We start from the raw sequence: 17,985 nt of genomic DNA, 5'->3' as shown, positions 1-17,985 counted from the left end.
TTGTTCATAGGATCTTTTCATTTTTATTTAGAACACTGATCAATATTCTTATAATTTAAAAAAATTTATTTACATATCATTTTAGTTTTTTTTTATTATTATAAAAGAACAAAAAGAATAATTTAAAAAAATCTATTATTTTTAATATGAAAGAACAATAAAGCTATTAAAGTAAGAAGAGCTTTAAAAGAAAATCAAAAGAGGTACTAATGACCACGCTTAAATAATCATGTAAGCAAGGTATATACCACATAATATTGACACAACAAAATTATAGAAAATAGATTTAAAAGAAAAGAAAAAAAAAACTTACTTTTCACTAATTTCAAAAGAAAAAAAAAACCATTGATTTCAAATATTTTTGGAAAAATTAGATAATCAAAACATCTACCCTGCAACAAATTAAACTCTCCATTTTAAATTTCTTTAATTTAAACTTTTAATTTTTTTTTTTTTTTGGAGTGATCTCAATTTTCATCATTCATCCAAACAAAGAAGGATGCCTTCAACTAACTAAGGTAGGCTTAACCTAATTAGTCACTATAACTTTCATAAGGGTTTAGTTATAAGGAGGTCGTGAATTGAATTAGAATGCAAACACTTTGACTGTGTTTGGTTTGAAAATTTGATAAGGGAAATGGAAAGAGAAAAAGAAATGTAATATCACTTTTGTTTAGTTATAATGGAAAATGCAGGGGAAAAGAAAGTGAGAAGAAAATACAATTACATTTTTTGTCTTTTGAGTTCATTTAAACTCTTTTCTTTCTCCATTTCTTAACTCAATCAAACATAACTTAGAATTTCAATTCAAATTATATCAATTCATTCTCCTTTTATTTCCATATCCCTTTTTTTTTCTTTTTTTTTTTCTCATCAAATCTTCCAACCAGAGGTAGCTTTAGGATTGGTTTAACAACCAACTATAAGACAATTTTTTTTTTAAAAGTTATTAAAAAAAGTTTAAAAGTTAAAAAATTATTTAAAAAGTCAAAGATTCCTTTTTATTTTTACTTTTATATATTTTTTCGTTTAAAAAAATATTCCAAACATAATAATTTTTTTTAACCACATATTTTAGTTAAAAAGTTAAAAAATTACTAAAATAACCTATTTCCAAATCAACCCTTAATACTTTGCAAAGGCAGCTAAATTTCACAGATCAAAATAAATAAATAAATAAATAAAAGGGACATTTACACACAAATCCTAATTTATAAACTATACTCCATTAAGTCTTAACTAATTTTTTTTGGATTTTCAAGTCTTATTAAATTTTTACTTGTCGAAATGGTCTTTCAAACAATAATTGTTCATTATTTATGATTATCTATATAGGTACATGATGATTTGATATTTATTTTGATTTTTAAAACTTTAAAATATCAACTTTCAAATTGAAAAAATTAAAAAAAAAATATGTGCCAAAAAAAAATAATAAGCAGCTTGTTTGGTTTTGGTTTCCAAAAAACTCTTTTCAAAAAATTTTACTTTTTTATTTTCAATGAATTTTTTAAAATTTTAAGCAATTTTTTATAAAAAAATTTAGACACATCTAACATAATACACTTAAAAAGTATAATATTTGTAAACAAAATATTTAAAAAATTTACTAAATATCAAAAATACAAAAAAAAATGAAAATTCAGTACATTTTTCATATTTTTGTATATTTATTAATTTTTTAAAATATTTTACTATTTAAATACTTCAAAGTAAGGTGCATCTAAAAAAGTAAAAAAAAAATGCTTAAAATTTTAAAAATATTCACAAAAAAAAAACTCGAAAAATAAAAAAATTAATTTTCAAAAAACTAAAACCAAACACACTGAATGTTTTTTTTGCTGAAAAAATTGAATTTTTTTGGTGCAAAACTGAAAATTTTGTATCTATAGAGTAGCATGATGTTGGAACATTAATCTACAAAACTGAAGGAAAAAAAACTTTAAAAATGAAAAAATTAATAATATTCTTAGTTTTAAAATCGAAAAAAACTGTTAATGTTCTCGATTTTATTGGATAGTTAAATCAAACTAATAAGCAGAATTGCAAAAAAGTTTAATCTCATGTTCTGTTTTTTTTTTTTTTTCATCGATTAGTGAAACACTTATTTAGAACATTACTATGCAAAATTAGTAATGCTCTTAGTTTTAAAAATTGAAAAAAACTAATAATATTCTTAGATATACTAAATAGAATTTATTGATTTAAAAAATCTTAAATAGGATTTGAGTTATCATAATATTTGTAAATAAAATTTTTAATTCTAAATAAAATAACTTCAATTCACATTTGTTTTTCTTTTTCTTCCATAAAAGATTCTAAATCCTAGTTTGACAAGTGAATTGAGTTTAGGTTGGGATTAAAAATATATAAATATATAAAATATATACTAAATAAGTTAATTATAGTCATTTTAATATATAAAAAAAGAATGTTATGTTTAAATTATAATTATTTTATTTTATTTTCTAAAAAAAATCAAAAAAAAATTCTAAAAAAAAATTAAAAAATCAGGTAAAAAATTTCTTTCCAAATAAATCCTAAATACAATTCAAACTGGTTTGAATCTTCAAATTTTCCGCATTAAAACCCTAATACATTGTGGTGTTTTGAAAAGTTGGTAAAAATTAATTTTTTAATTTTTTTAATTAATTTTATCTTTTAGTGAGTAAAAAATATAAAAAATAATGTGACTCAAAATGAATAAAAAATAAAAAATTAACTTTTTACTTTCTGGCCAAAGCATCCCATTGTGTGCATAGAGAATTATTTTTTTAGTCAAAAGCACATCATTGTTTTTGTAATTATCAACAGCGGTCTCCTTGCACCACTCCCTCCATCCCTTTCCTAACCCGCCGCCAACCCCACTTTTCGTAGAATTTGGATCCTCGGCCGCCTTTCTGGGCAGCCCTTCCCAGTAGCTCCCAAAACGACGTCGTTTTAAGAGTTTTTTCGTTTTTTTTTTTTTTTTTTTTCGCAGAACCAGAGGGGAAGGGAGGGGAGGGGAGCTCGTCGGATTTTGGGGTCCGGATTCGCCGTCGCAGGTCGTCGAGCTCGCCAGCCGTCCAATCGTCGCCCGATCTGCCGTCGCCTCCGCGTCCGGCCCGCCTCCGCCTCCTCCTCCTCCCCCGGTGATTATGGCCCCCTCCAGTCCGGTGCTCCCTCTTCTTCTCCCTTCCTCTTTCTCTCCTTCCCCTCCCCTCCCCCTCTCTCTCTCCCTCCCCTCCCTCTGGTTCTGTGTTCCAACGAGGAAGAAGAAAGAAAAAAAAAAAATCAAAAAAACCCCCAAAATGACGTCATTTTGGGGGGCTGCTGGAACGGTCGCCGGGAAGGGCGGCCGAGAATCCGGACTCCTTTTCGTACCCTTTCCAATGCTACCCACAATCCTTTACAATCCTAGGAGCATCTCTGATGGCTAGCTATGGAGCTGTCATTGTCAATATTTGGTAAAAATTTCCAAAAATCTTGCTGTAGTGGATTGTTTTAATTCCTGTTAAATTTGACTATTGTCATTTTCATTGTCAAATTTGACATAGCTTCCGTTTGAGAAGTGGGTTAGCTTTTTGACTTTTTGATTTTTTGGCTATTTTAATCTGGGCTTAAAAATTTGGTTTGGGAAAGATTTTTTGACTTTTTGATTTTTTTGAGTTTTTTTGTGAGAGAAGAATGTAATGATTATGGGTTGGATGTGATGTTTTGTTTGTTATGGCTAAAATAGCCTATTTTGTTTTTTGTGGCTAAAATAGCCAAAAAAGCCTGCAAACCCACTTGCCAAACACAGGCATAATCAAACTTGCTACGTCATCTAAGGGTTGGTTTGGCAAGGGTTCATTGGGCTTTTTTGGCTCAATGAGTCATAAAAGACAGAATAGGCTTATGAGCCATAACAGACAAAACATCCCATCCAATCCCATAATCATTACACATTTTCTCTCACAAAAAAATCAAAAAAGTCAAAAAGTCAAAAGCCCTTCTCAAACTAAGTTTTTGAGCCTAGGCTCATATAGTCAAAAAAGCCAAAAAACTAAAAAGCCAACCCACTTCCCAAACAGAGGCTAAATATACACAGGCTTTATTTGATTTGTATTTGAGAAACATGTTTTAAGATAAAAAGTATAAAAATTTGTTTGGTTTAATTTTTTTTAAAAGATATTTTGAAAAATTATTTTGAGAGAGAATTTTGAAAAAAGTGATTGATTTGATGTGTATGAGAGAGAGATTTGTTTGAAAAATTTGTAAACCAAACAAGGTTTGGAAAAAAATTTTAGAAAAATTTGTTTGGTTTGATTAACTTTGAAAACTTATTTGTAGAGAATTTTTTCCAAAATTTTTTCCGAAACACAAACCAAACAAGGCCACAAAATTCAATTCCCATTTTCTATGGTGTTGATACAGTTTATCCCCGGTGAATGGAGCGAACTGGTCCAAGCTCCTCAAGCCCAAGCCCAAGCCCAAGCCCAAATGATCGAGCCCATCGGATACCCTGCAAACAAGTTCAACGGGGAGTGGGGTAGTCCCCCAGTGAACCCTCCGACGATCAAGTTAGGAAGAGAAGTAGAGTATATGGGAGAAGATTAGAGATAGAAAGCTTAACATTTTTCTTGTCTACAACGTTCGCTTATATCCTTTGGCAATCATTTCGCTGTCCCTTCCGACCTGCTCTCCTTGCCGAAAGCCTATGCTGTAGCTTACCTTGCTCAGGGTAAGGGGGTCCTGTTCCGACGGAGAGGTGTTGTCGTAATAAATGCTGTGATAGGCCGCATTAATGGTGATGTGCAGTGGCAATAACTTTGCAGATCTTTGTCTGCTGATGTGGTTCGTCATTCTCTTGCCGTGTGTCTGAATGTCAATGGCTCTTTATGCCATGTTGGACTCCAGTTGTCCTGGACCTCGTCAGCTGGGTTATGCACTGGGTTTCAAGTGATGGGCCATAGGTGATTCATGGCCTTTATGGCCATAGGTGATTCATGGCTTTTATGGGCTTATACATGTCAGTAGTTCCCCATTCCCGAGTACAACTTTAGTCCAACGAAGGGAATATTAGTGACATGGATGAGTGTGTTAGGGATTGACAGGATGGAGGTCGACCGGAAGGGGTGATCGAGGGGGGGCTGACCGCGGTGGTTGGCCGAGCGGGAGGGCTGACCACGAGGAGGGCCGACCGCGATGTGGGCCGACTGGGAGGGCTGATCGCGGCGTTTGGCCGAGCGAGAGGGCTGACTGCGAGGAGGGCCGACCGCGGTGTTGGCCGAGTGGGAGGGCTGACCACGAGGAGGGCCGATTGGGAGGGCCGACCGCGAGGAGGGCCGACCGCGGCGTTTGGTCGAGCGGGAGGGCTGACCGCGGGGAGGGCCGACCACGGCGTTTGACCGAGCGGGAGGGTCGACCTCGAGGAGGGCCGACCGGGAAGGGTGGGGTGGATGGGCGTGGGGCTCGAGACGCGGCGGGTTACGTGGTAAGTTGAAGTGGAAAAGACAAGGTAATGGGAGGGGACAGTGGATCGTGGACGTACACGTGGCAACATCCCGTAGGGGGGAAAGATTAGGCGTTGGATCAGAAATGAAACGGTAAGTCATTATGGGTGTTGAAGAGACAGTTTTAGCGGATGATTTTGAAAAGTTTTCAAACTGGCGGAAATTAATTGGAATCCTTGGAATACGGGCAAACCGTGAGCTTTTGGCATTATTCGATTTACCTACCTGTTTACGAAAAATCAAAATATTTCAAGTGTGAATTCCTTTGTTGCTCACAATACACCTCTGCAACACTTTTTCAATTTCCTTGTTCCTGCCGCCGAAGCGATTCGTAAACATACCACAGAAATGGCCGAAGAAGGGAGTGCGATTGTCAGGGTGGACCCGCTTGGAGATGACGATGCTGTGGAGCTAGCGGCGCAGTGTAGGATAGAAATGGTGGGGGAGTCGGTGGTACGACCCCACGGTTTCACCATGATAGCAGCTCCAAAGCCAATCAGCCAGGCGGAACCAGATCATTGGCATACGAAGGCTGACAAATCCACGATTACTGGGGCGGAGTTGGAGGCTATCCGCGAAAAATACCAGATCCTTGGAGAAGTGGAGCTATTGCTGCCGACATCAACGGAAAGGCCGTCTGACACCAGGCCAGGAGAGTTTTCTCTCTATGAGGAAGCTCTGAAGGGCGGACTAAGGTTACCACTGCCGCAAGTGGTGGTGGATGTGCTCAACCGTCTGGAGGTAGCACCGGGGCAACTAATGCCCAACGCATGGAAGATCCTGCTGGCCTGCGCAAGTGCGTGGCCGAAAGCGAATGGAGGGGAGGCCATGACAGTAGACGAATTCTTTGCATGTTATAAGGCCTCGGGGCAGCATGAGACGTGGGTCACTCTGCAGGCAGCAGTGGGGAGAGGGTTGGTGGCGGGGCTACCGTCGTCGATCAAGGGGTAGCGACCACGATGGTTCTACGTGTCTGCTAATGGGGGGCTTGGAGTGCGCACCGTTTGGAAAGTACCCCTCAGGTCGGTGGAGCCGAAACTGGGGGTAGTTCCGGATGGGAGGGTGAATAGGGTAAAGGAGTGGAGGGAGAGAGAAAAGGCCAAATGGGACGAGCTCGTTCAGCCATCGGCATTGTTTGAGGCGGGGTTGGGGCCAAAGCCAAGTAGTGGGGACCTCGACCGAGCGGAGTTGGAGGCGAGGAGAAGGGCTCAGGAGGCGGAGGATCAGGCCATTCTTGCTAAAGCCCAACAATTCAAAAAGTCCCAGGCCGACCGACCACCAAAATCGGTTGCGAGGGAGAGGATTCGACCTCGCCCCAAACCCTTGGGAGAGAAAAACTTGGGCGATTTTGTGCCGCGACCGCCCCCAACAGACCCTTTGAAGGAGAGGTCCTTGAGGAAGAAGAAGAAGAGAGTGAGTCGGAGTGAGGAAGTGCATGCCCAGAAGAAGAGGAGGGAGACGAGTGTGAAGGAAACAAGTGCTGCCAAGGGGGATGAGGGGGGAGAAATGGAAGGGGCCCTAGGAAGGGTAGGTGGACCAGAAGTGGTGGATGCTGCCTCAGAGGGCATGGAGGTGGTGCCAGTGGTGGCGACGATCACCGTAGGGGTCGCAAAGGCCGTCACCGAAAGGCAAGTGGAGGATGAGGCAGCTGGCCCTGGGCCAAGGAGGGAGGAACAGCCCCAAGGGGGTCTTACACCTCAAGAAGGGGGAGTCAGTTTGACCACGGCGATCTACCATGTTCGTGCGGTGGCGGGGCGGCTAGAGGGAGAAGAAGGCTCAGCTAGGGTAGGGGCAGACCGCCTGGCAGGGATTGTAGAAGAGGCAGTCTTGCGCTCGGCCTCCAGATTCAACAAGGCTGAACTGCTAAGGCGGTTATACTCCGCGCAAATGGAGGTAACCACCTTAGCAGGGGCCCTGTTGAGGAAGGCGGGGGCTGCCAAACTCAAGGCAGATGAGGCCAAGGCTCAGCTTGCAAAGTTAAAGAAGAAGAGTGTAGGTTGGGAGAGTGCCCACACTGAGCTGCAATCGGTTAAGGCGGAGTTGGAGGACACATGCCGCCAGGTTGTGTCGCTCGAGTTCTAACTTTCTGGTGAGCAGAAGAAGTTGAAGGAGGCCCAAAGAGCCTGCGCCGTCACGGTCGAGCAACATGAAGAGGCTATGAGCAGTAATGAAGATCTGGTTAGGCAAAAAGATGAGGCGGATGGCAAAGTGGGCGATCTCCAGAGGGAACTGGAGGGCAAGCGTGCCAAGACGGTGGAGGAGAAAGGGAGGCTTCAGAGGGAGTTGGAAGCAGAGAGAGTGCAGACGACGGCGGAAAAGGAGAGCCTGAAGAAGGAATTAGAGGCGGAAAAGGCAAAGGCTACGTCAGAAAGGGTGGCCCTGCAGAAAGAGCTGGATGAAGAGAGGGCAAAGGCAGCCTCTGAAAGGGCGGCTTATCCCGATCTGTGCGTCGCAGCAGTGGAGCAATTCAAAGGGTCTGCCGAATTTCAGACGACGGTTGATGCCGCGGCTGCGAGTAGCCTGGCTGGGCAAGAATCTGGGGGGGCGGGCCCATCGAGGACGACCGCTGGAGGCAGAACTGACGCAGAAGTTATTGAGAGCTTCCAGCAGTCAGACTTTTATAAGCACGAAATGGCTGAGTACTGGGATAGTGGCTGCAAGATGTTCAAACGTAGAGCTGAAGAGCTGTTCCCAGACTTAGACCTTAGTAGTGTAACGATTGGCGAAGACGATGTGGCCTAAACCCCCCTGGATGAGGGCATTGAAGAAGAAGACCTCCTCTCCAGTCAAGAGGAGTAATAGAGGAGGAAGGAGAAAGAGATACTTTGTTGTTGTTGTTGTTGTTGTTTTTTTTTTTTTTTTTTTTGAATTGCTGTAATGAACTTTTTGTATATGAATTGCTAATGAATAAAATTTCAGTTGTGCTTGTCATTTGTCATTTGATTGTTTCTGCTTGTGGATCTGAGATGAATGAGGTGTGGGCGAAGTGTGTGTAGAACTCCTTGTTAATAAGAGTGAAATTTAAGCTTTTAATAGAGACTCAATGCAGAGTAAAGTTAAGAACTCCACAATGTAGAGTAAGATTTAAAATGATAAGCCTGTGAAATTTAAAATGTAATAAAATGATAAGCCTGTGAAATTTAAAATGTAATAGAATGATAAGCCTGTGAAATTTAAAATGTAATAAAATAATAAGAACGTCTTTGGAATTTGACTAAGCAAAGAGTGGTGTGAAGACTTGGACCTGGAATTGTGACTAAGTGTGTCTATTAATTCCACAAGTATGAAGTTTTGCATGGGTGGTTTTGACCGAGCCCTATATGTTAGGTCTGGCTGAGTGCTTCACGCTCAGTCCGAATGGGGCTTTCAGCGCTCGGTCTGGCTGAGGATGTTAACGGTCGGACTGCTCGAGGCGGCTCATGCTCAGTCTGGCTGAGGCATTTAGTGCTCAGTCTGGGTGAGGCTTTAAGTGCTCAGTCTGGCTGAGGCTTTAAGTGCTTAGTCTGGAAAAGGCTTTTAGTGCTCAGTCTGGGTGAGGCTTTAAGTGCTCAGTCTGGCTGAGGCTTTTAGTGCTCAGTCTGGCTGAGGCTTGTAGTGCTCAGTTTGGGTGAGGCTTTTAGTGCTCAGTCTGGCTGAGGCTTTTCGTGCTCAGTCTGGCTGAGGCTTTTCGTGCTCAGTCTAGCTGAGGCGTGTAGTGCTCAGTCTGGCTGAGGCTTTTAGTGCTCAGTCTGGCTGAGGCTTGTAGTGCTCAATCTGGCTGTGGCTTTTAGTGCTCAGTCTGGCTGAGGCTTTTAATGCTGCAAATAAGAATGTTACTGAGACAACACATAGATAGCTGAGATATATAATCAAGAAGTTACATTGCGTGGGGGAATATCAAGAATGTGTGAATTTTTCGAAAAGAAAATACAATAACTGAGCAATACAAAAATAGGAGCTTATTGAAAGTAACGTTTAAGGTGTTCGGCGTTCCATGGGTGGGGGAGGTCTCGACCTTCCACGTCCTGAAGTCGGTAAGTGCCTGGTCGGGGTCGGGCTTTCACAATGTAAGGTCCCTCCCACTTGGCTGCCAATTTACCCTCAGTCGGATTTTTGGTAGCAAGAGTTGCTTCTCTCAAGACAAGATCCCCTACAGCGAACTCCCTCGGTCAGACCTTGCGGTTGTAGTGTGTTCTCATTTTCTGTAGGTAGGAGGCCAGTCGAACAGCGGTGGTCTCTCTGAGTTCTTCAATTAGGTCGAGGTCATCCCGACGGAGTTTTTCGGTTAGTGCTGGATCCGGATGTGAAACCCTGGGAGTAGGCAAACCGACTTCTACTGGGATAACCGCCTCAGCGCCGTATGTTAAGCGGAAAGGGGTTTCCCCAGTGGGAGTCCGAGTTGTAGTTCGATAAGCCCAGAGTACATTCGGTAGCTCCTCAGCCCAAAGTCCCTTAGCAGTTTTTAGCTTAGTTTTGATGATCTTCAGGAGAGAGCGGTTGGTGACCTCAACTTGGCCATTGGCCTGGGGATGGCCTGGGGATGAGAAACAAGGTTGAATCTGGAGGTCGGCACAGAACTTCCTATACTTGGCGTTGTCAAATTGTTTATCGTTGTCGGAGATGATGGCCTGAGGAATGCCAAACCTGCAAACGATCGACTGCCAGATGAACTTGGTTGTGTTCCGCTCCGTGATGGTGGCAAGGGGTTTTGCCTCTACCCACTTGGTGAAGTAATCAATGGCGACGATCGCGAACTTGGTCTGGCCTCGGCCAGTAGGGAGTGGACCGACCAAGTCGATCCCCCATTTGGCGAATGGATAAGGGCTGCAAAGTGTGATCAACTCTATGGGGGGTGCATGGGGGATGTTGGCAAAACGTTGACACTTATCACATTTGAGCACGAAATCGGTTGCATCACGATTAAGAGTGGGCCAGAAATAACCAGTACGGAGTATCTTGTGGGCCAGGGACTTGCCGCCCGAGTGATTGCCGTAGATCTCCTCATGAATTTCTTGCATCACATAAGTTGCTTGAGTCGGATTGAGGCACCGCAGATAGGGGTGTGAGAAATCACGTTTGTATAAGATGTCGTTGACAAGGATGTAATTGGACGATCGTTCCCTGACTTTGGCAGCTTGCTGGTGGTCATCTGGAAATTCCCCCGCTGTCAGAAATCGAAAGATGTCTGACGCCCAAGGGATGGGCTCATTTTGGAGGAATTGTACTTCATGTTGGTTGGGGGAAATGGCGGGGTGGGATAGGTATTCGAGGCGGACACCACTGCTGAGGGCGGACTGGTCTGCAGAAGCCAACTGGGCCATCTCATCTGCCTTAGAGTTCTCCGCCCGAGGAATGTGCTTGATGTGGAAGGTATTGAAGAGGCGAACAAGGGGAAGTGCAAGATCCCTGTAAGTCCGCATTGTGCCCTTCTTGGCGTCTAATTCGCCCGTGATCTATCCGACGATGAGCTGAGAGTCACTGAGCACTCGGATGTGGCTGACACCAATGTCCCTGGCTAGGCGAAGGCCTGCTATCAGTGCCTCATATTCGACCTCATTGTTGCTGGCCTCAAACAAGAAGTGGAGCGCACATTTGAAATAACCACCCTCAAGGCTGGTGAGAATGAGGCTAGCCCCACTACCTTGCCTGCGGGATGATCCGTCGACGTTGAGAGTTCAAGAGTGAGGGTCTTCTGGCTCGATGGGAGCTGGCAGGGGTGGAGAGGCAGTGGTTGGGGTAGGATTAGTGAATTCCAAGATGAAGTCGGCGATAGCCTGTTCCTTGATTGCTGTTCGAGGTCGGTAAGAGATGTCAAATTGGCTGAGTTCCACTGACCACTGCATAAGTCTGCCGGAAAGTTCTAGTTGCTGCATGACCTTTTTCAAGGGTTGGTCAGTGAGGACCACTATGGAATGGGCTTGGAAGTAAGGACAGAGTCGTCTAGAGGCGGTGACAAAGGCCAAGGATAATTTTTCTGACAGGGGGTAATTCTGCTCTGCTCTGCTCTCCTGAGAGCCCGACTGATGTAGTAGACTGGTCGTTGGACAGAGTTATCTTCCCTGATAAGAGCTGCATTGACTGCGGTGCTTGAGACGGCTAAATAGAGGAAGAGGGACTCGCCCGTAATCGCTTGTGAAAGGAGGGGTGGATTGGCCATGCACTGCTTTAACTGCTGAAAAGCCTCTTCAGATTCAGTTGTCCATTCAAAAGTTTGCCGAAGAACTTTGAAGAACGGTAGGCACTTATCTGTTGCGCGGGAAATGAAACGGTTGAGGGCTGCAACTCAGCCAGTGAGTCTTTGAACCTCCCTGACCGTCCTGGGAGACTGCATTTCAATCAAGGCCTTGATCTTTTCAGGGTTAGCTTTAATACTCCGCTGACTGACCATAAAACCCAGAAACTTCCCAGATCCTACGCCGAAGGCGCATTTCTCTGAGTTGAGCTTCATTTGGTACTTGCGTAGCGTGGCGAAGGTCTCCCGCAGGTCGATCAGTGGAGAGTTTGCTCTTGACTAGCATGTCGTCGACGTATACTTCCATATTCCGACCTATTTGGTGATGGAAGACGGCATTGACCAACCGTTGGTAGGTGGCCCCAGTGTTCTTCAATTTGAATGGCATTACTTGGTAATGGTAGGTACCTCAGTCGGTGATGAAGGATGTATGTTCCCGATCGGACAGGTGCATCAGGATTTGGTTGTAGCTAGAGAAAGCATTCATGAAGCTGAGCATTTGATGATCGGCTGTGGCATCGACCAGCAGATCTATGCAGGGCAGAGGATAGCTGTCTTTGGGGCAAGCTCGGTTCAGGTCAGAGTAATCGACACAGAGTCGCCATTTGCCATTGTTCTTGCGGACGAGGACCACGTTTGACAACCATTTAGGGTAGTCGACATTTTTGGTGAATTGGGCCTCAAGGAGTTTGTCGACCTCTGCGGCTATAAGAGTATTGCACTCTGGATGAAAGACGCGCTACTTCTGGCGATAAAGTCGAAAATAAGGTTCAATGCTGAGGCGATGAGTTATGAAAGAAGGGTCGATGCCTGACATATCTGAGTGAGTCCAGGCGAATACATCATTGTGCTCGGTCAGAAGGGCAGTAAGGTCGGCCTTAGCTTGGGGGGATAGCTGGCTGCCGATCTTAGCAGTTTTCATTGGGTTGGTGGAATCGATGAGAATCTCAACGAGGTCCTCCACCGGTTTGCCTCTGACCAGCTCGTCCTCATCTCGAGCGTCAAGTCCTTCAATGATCATGGCCTCCTTCAGCTTTACTTCCTTGAGTGAGGTGGCATAACATTCCCTGGCTATGGTCTGCTCCCCCCGTACTGTCCAGACCCCCTGGTCAGTGGGAAATTTTATGGTGAGGTAGTAGGTTGAAGCGACAGCTTGAAAAGCGTTGAGGGCGGTACGACCAAGGATGATGTTGTAGGTAGAGGGACAGTCGACCACAAGGAAAGTGAGCAACTTGGTAGTCTGCCGTGGGTATTCGCCGATGGTGATGGGGAGGTCGATGGAGCCGATGGAGGTCACCCGGTCTCCAGTGAAACCGACCAAAGGGGTTTGGAGGGGGGGACAGGCTTTCCTCCCCAATTTTGAGCTGGCGGAAGCAGCTAAGGAATATGATGTTTGAAGAACTGCCGTTGTCGATGAGGACTCGTCTGACCTTATAGTTGGAGAGAAGGGCAGAAATGACGAGAGGGTCATCATGAGGATAACGGATGCCAGTACAGTCGGCGTCCGTGAAGGTGATGGGTTCTGTCCATTGCTTGGGCTGTTTGGAAGGTCGGTCTACCGTGTCCACTACTTTGTCCGAGCCTTGCCTTATCTTCCTGAGCTCTGCCCTCTGAGCGGAGTGGGATGGTCCGCCACAAGCAAGGCCACCAGAAATGACTCGGATTTCACCAACTGGCGGAGGGGGATTACCTGGGGGCCGAGGCTGTTGTGGGGGGCAGTCACGGCCTTGGTTAGGTTGGGCTGGCTGCCGGGGTGGGGTACGCCGGCGGTTGTTTCTCAGGAGCTCTGTTCTTTGCCTCTGTTGTGGGCGGGTGTCTGTGAACCGGCTGAGACGCCCTTGGCGAATGAGGGTCTCGACCTGATCCTTGAGGTTGATGCAGTCATCAGTGTTGTGGCCATGATCCTGGTGGAAACGACAATATTTGGACTGGTCTTTTCGGTTGGAAGGGGTTCGTGAGGGCAGGGGCCATTTGAGGGGGTAATCCCGTTGGATCTGGTGGAGGACTTGTTCCATGGGAGAATTAAAGGGCGTGTACCTCTCGAACCGATCGGGAGGTCGGACTGGTGCTGACCTTTCAGCGCGAGGAGGTCGGTCGGTATATTGGAGTGTTTGGCTGTTTTATTGGGTGTTTCTGGGTTCCGAGTCTTTTCTCTTTTCTCTGGGGGTTGGGTTTTTGGATATTTGATCCTACCGAGTGGCTAGTGAATCTTCGGCATTCATATACTTCTGGGCCTTGGATAATAGGGCTGCCATGGAGGTCGGGGGGTTTTTGGAGAGGGAGAAAAGGAAATCAGACGATCGTAGCCCGGCCATGAAAGCCGTGAGGATGACCTTATCGTCATTCTCCGCTACTTGTAGGGCTTCGGTGTTGAAGAGGGTAACGAAGTTGCGCAGCGACTCCCCCTCGGTCTGACGGATATTGAGAAGTTGGGTTGCAGGGCGGCGTTGGCGCTGGGCTCCAATGAAATGGCTGAGGAAGGAGTCACTAAGATGCTGGAAAGTGGAGACAGAGTCCGCTGGTAACTGACTGAACCACAGTCGAGCTGACCCTTTCAGTGTCACAGGGAAAGCCCGACACATGATCTCGTCAGGGAAGGCATGGAGGATCAAAGGAGTCAATGGTGGGCATCTTGAACTTGGCGGGCAAGGGTTTGTCCCGGATGGAGGCAACAAATGGAGAATTTGCTGTGGTAGAGGGTTTATGCTGGATATTCTGCATGACCCCTTGGAGTTGGAGCTTCATTGCGCGGAGCTCAGCGTCCCAGAGGGGAACGTGGTCACCATGGTCAGTCAATGGAGGCTGGACGCTGCTAGCCTCCCTTTCAGGGGCTGGTGCTACGACCGACGGGTGTGGGGGTGGTGGTGAATTTATATATGGGTGGGGAGGTTGCAAACCTTCCAAGTTGGGTGGATGGAGTTGTGGAGCAGTATGGCTCGGGGCTCTTTCTTAGTTGGGGGGAATATCTGGAGTTGGGGGAGGAGGCATTGGAAGGTTCCTTTGGAGTAAAGCATTTATCAAGGCCTGGTTTTGCTCGGCCATGCAGTTAATGCTGTTGGTAAGTTCGATAAAATACTGTGGTGGGTTGTTTGGATTGGGGGGGTCGGCTTGATGGTCGGCGGCATTATTGTGAGAAGCCATGGATCTAGTCGTGACCATGCACTTCGACGGGTAGGAGAAAAAAGTTGTTGGAACGGGGCCTCCGGCGACAGTGAACACAACTGGCGCGAGGAGCAAAGAGTTTCCACAGACGGCGCCAACCGTTGATACAGTTTATCCCCGGTGAATGGAGCGAACTGGTTCAAGCTCCTCTAGCCCAAGCCCAAATGATCGAGCCCACCGGATACCCTGCAAACAAGTTCAACGGGGAGCGGGGTAGTCCTCCAGTGAACTCTCCGACGATCAAGTTAGGAAGAGAAGTAGAGTATATGGGAGAAGATTAGAGATAGAAAGCTTAACCTTTTTCTTGTCTACAACGTTCGCTTATATCCTTTGGCAATCATTTCGCTGTCCCTTCCGACCTGCTCTCCTTGCCGAAAGCCTATGCTGTAGCTTACCTTGCTCAGGGTAAGGGGGTCCTGTTCCGGCGGAGAGGTGTTGTCGTAATAAATGCTGTGATGGGCTGCATTAATGGTGATATGCAGTGGCAATAATTTTGCAGATCTTTGTCTGTTGATGTGGTTCGTCCTTCTCTTGCCGTGTGTCTGAATGTCATTGGCTCTTTATGCCACGTTGGACTCCAGCTGTCCTGAACCTCGTCAGCTGGGTTATGCACTGGGCTTCAAGTGATGGGCCATAGGTGATTCATGGCCTTTATGGGCTTATACATGTCATATGGAACAAACAAACATAGTGAAAAAAATTCAAGAACAAATTAATAAAAATAGAATAATCAACCAAAATTATTATAAAATAAAATATTATCATAAAAGCAAATATGCAGATATTTAAAAATAAAATAAAAAACCCGATGAAGCAAATTAGAGGGTTTCAGAGAGTGGATTGAGATGGAAAGAGAGGGTGAGACGGAAAGAGAGGGTGAGACAATTGATCTTCGCCACGATTGATCGAGATGGAGAGAGTGAGGGTTTTAATTACGGTTTGGGAGATGATCTACGACTAATTTTCGCTAGATGTCGAAGGTGAGGGGTTGGCCATAGAGAGGGTCAGGGTCAGAGAAGCAAGCGATAACCGGGGTTTGTGCTCGTGGTGGTTCTAGGAAAGAGAGAGAGAGAGAGAGAGAGAGAGAGAGGCGGATGAGATTGTGAGACACAAATATGAAGAGAAAGAGAAAGAAAGAGGGGGATCGTTCTAGTGAGAGTAAATCTGGTGGTAGTGGAGGCTCGGGAAGAGACAGAAGGCATGTAGATAAGTAAACTAGAGTTTGAGAGACAGAACCACTTCATTTGCTCAGAGGGATGAGAAAGAGAGAGAAGGCTTCGATCTGAAATAGTTTGGTTTAAAAAAAAAAATTGAAATATTCATGGATGGAATAATTATGAAATTTAAAAGGAAGGTTCTAGATGAAATAGCTATGTAATTTAATTTTGAGTAATGATTCATCCCCCCTTTTCCCCCCACCCCCTTTGACCCCCTCTCTCTCTCATTGGTTACCTTTTCTTTTTCTTTTTCTTTTTTTTCCTGCTCCTCCAATCACCCCCTGCCACATGGCAAAGGGGGGTGAGGGGGTGACCCCCAAAAGGGGGTCCCAAGCATTATTCTTTAATTTTTGCATCATCATTAATGTATTTTTTATTGAAATAGGTAGCATTTTTAAAAAAGAAAAAAAAAATTGTTATAACATGTGAATGGTGAGTGAATTAGAATTTTTTAAAAAATCAAAATTTTAAAATTTAATTTAATTTTTTTTTTAATATTTGTCTAGTCGTTTAAACATATAATATTTTTTTTAAAAAAATTAAAATGGTCATAAAAGACCCAAAAAAAAAAAAACTCAAATTAATTTTTTTAAATTTTTTTGTAGTAGTTTGTGAATGGTGGATGAATTATATTTATATATATTTTTTTCGATTTTTTTTTTTTATTTTTTTTTATATTTGTCTAGTCAAGTAGACCAAAAAAAAAAAAAAAAAAAAAATTACTCAAAAAATATATCCAAACCCCACCTAAAAAATAGGAAAAGTTGGTTGGGTATATGCCAAAATGACATTACATCATTGAAACACTATTACTATAATTTGATATTTTGCTACTATAATATATTAAGTTATAACTTTGATAATGCTATTTTCACGATTAACATTGGAGATGCTCTAACACCACCAAAAAAGACACATTGCCATGTGTATTTATTTATTTATTTTATTTATTTATTTATTTTTTCTGCTAAGTTATATAACCGAGATTGACAGATGTATAAAATTGATACCAATTTAAAAGGACAAAGTATACAAGTAACTTTTATATTTTGCCCTTATGTTGTTTTTGTTATATATTTTTAATAAGTTCAATTTTAACTCTTAATTTTAAAATGTATATTAATTTAGTCTAATTAATAACGTTAAAAAATTATTATTGAATTAGTTAAGCTTAGCTCATTGGTTTATCAAGTTTATAATTTTATCCCTAAAAAGTATGACACATGTTGTTTATGTACGCATTTTTTCCTCGTAAAACAATACTAGCAATTGCAATTACTTGGACTAATTTGCGAGAATTCTATTTGCACAAAAAAATAATTAAGTACGCTCAATTTTTTAATGCACTCAATTAAATTATTTAAGATTATAATTTACTCTCAATACATCTTTTTTTTTTCTTTCTTTTTCTTAAATTACCCTTCAAACTAAACCCAAATAATAAATAAATAAAAAATCTCAAATTACAGCAAACACAAACACAAATTTAAGCCATACAAGAATTCCGAAACATTAATCCAAATTTCTCAAATATAACAGCTCAAAACTTAAGAAATAAAATTAACAATTCATATTTTCGGCTGTTGAGCCAATTGTTCTTGATATTCAACGCCAATTGCAAAGCTTTACCACCGTTGAGGTAAGGTTTGTCCGAAGAGGAACCAATGGGGCTGCGCATTGCTTGGCGAGACAAGCTCTTAAGGCTAGTGGGGTGAGCATGTGTGAGTTTCATCCCCCACTGTGGCTTTTCCCTTCTGTAGGAAGGGATTCAATTTTGTTTTAAACAATTTTTACCTTTTATAATAAAATTCCTACAATTTTGATCCCAAAATAATAATAATAATAATAATACACTATTAATATAGATCTTAATAATTGAATTTAATTCTTATCAAATTTTATTAAAAATAAATTTTAATAA

This window comes from Camellia sinensis, chromosome 11 (genome assembly GCF_055761805.1).
Source record: "Camellia sinensis isolate YWXY chromosome 11, ASM5576180v1, whole genome shotgun sequence".
Classification (NCBI taxonomy): Eukaryota; Viridiplantae; Streptophyta; class Magnoliopsida; order Ericales; family Theaceae; genus Camellia; species Camellia sinensis.
The sequence above is the reverse complement of the archived record's forward strand: the minus strand, read 5'-3'. Positions refer to the sequence as shown.